Below are 1,796 nucleotides of genomic sequence, written 5' to 3'. Positions count from 1 at the left end.
CAGTTTTTCCTTGTATGGGGATAACTTTTGTGACCACTATGAATTTTACAGGCAAGTCCTAAAGTTTAGGCAGCTGACTTGTTGCTTTAATTTCGTTAGGCTGCATTTACACTGCATGATTTAAGTGACTCCATTCCGAATTTAGATTTTTTTTTTCTTTTATTTAAATTTTTTATTTTCTCCAATGTGTCGCAGATCAGATATGGCCCATGTACGTTTAAGCTCAAATCAGATTCAGGCCTTGTTCATATGTGAAAACTTATCAGATATGAATCGGATCTGTGCCTTTGTGTCTGCAGTGTGAGCAGGTAGACCGGATTTACACCTGTCAATACGAGTCACGCATCATTAAAAACCATAGTGAATCACGTCAACTCTGATGCTTCATTTCAGAAGACATTAGCAAAAAAGTCTCAAACCTTGTATCTTGCACTAAAAATTCTTTAAATTGTCATATAGCACAAGTATTTAAGGATGTTAACGAGAGCACAACAAAATTTTTCTACATTCATACCTCAAAGCTTGAATGCTGTTTTTTTTTTTTTTTTCTTTCTTTTTTTGCTGCAACATTGGATGTGATTTTTATTAATAAACAGAATTTGTGCAAGAGTGAATCTACTATAAACTAATACAAAATCGTTCTATACAACATATGCATGAATCACTCTGGACATTACATTAAAATGCCCACTCTTAAAAAGCCTAGATTACTAAAAAGGTGGCAAAATAACTTTTTCTGTCATAAGTGTTAATAAAATCCAAAAAAAAAAAAAAAAATTAAACCCTGCGAACAGATTAAATGCATGAATTGAGAGAGTGCTCTTTAATTATCAGCTCTCAGTCAGCGCCTCCTTTATTTTCCCCCATTTTTTCTGGTGATTTTGCCGTGTGCTGTGTAAATACACACAATCGAATACAAGTCACTTTTAAAGGATGATGTACGCTGGTCGTCAAAAAAATCGGATGCAGTCACAAAATTGGAGTTGACCATCAAGATCTGCACAAATGTAGCCTTAGAGGATCTTACTTCACAGACACCTCTCTAAACTGATTTTGAACAGTCCTCTAGAGCTTCAGAAAGTTTACTGATCTACTAAATGGGGTATGTATGGGATGGATCAGAACAGAAAATAAAACATTTCATCCTGCTGTGCTTTGGGTTCACACTAAACATAAACAGAACGGCTGTCAAGACATATTTTATTACCACATACAAAAGAAATTGCTGCTTTTAAAATGTGTAAATACTTTTTAAACGTAAAGTCAAAACCACATCAGGAATTCCTTCAGCAGGCACACAAACACGGATATAAGAAAAGGATTGATTACTTGAGCATCCTGTTATTTTTGGTTGCATCAATTTTCTTGTTTTTGGCTCTTTGGATGGCTCTGATTGGCATTGAATTCATATTGCAGTCCAATCAGACCAGAATTTGTGCATCGTCTTCATCTTCTGTTGGTTCGTATGGCAGTGTAACAGTTTGCTGAAGCCAAACAAAACCTACAAAGTTTGAACGGGTTTGGTGATAACGGAGCATATATTAAATTACTACAATACTAGATTAAATGTGAAAAGAGAAGTGTGTATATATAAGCATACAGAGTTGACCAACAGCTGCATCTATCAGACACCATTATTATTTTAGCTCAATCTTTAAATCAAATGAATTGATCTCATCGGTAGTGATTGAAACATCTGTACCGCCTGTACAAGAATCACTCAGCTGAAGACATCTGCCAGCAGAGGCAATGGTTTTCAGCTTTTGGAAGCAGCAGAAGCATTTCTCACACTATGA

This window comes from Danio rerio, chromosome 2, assembly GCF_049306965.1.
Source record: "Danio rerio strain Tuebingen ecotype United States chromosome 2, GRCz12tu, whole genome shotgun sequence".
Taxonomy (NCBI): Eukaryota; Metazoa; Chordata; class Actinopteri; order Cypriniformes; family Danionidae; genus Danio; species Danio rerio.
This window is presented reverse-complemented; position numbering follows the sequence as displayed.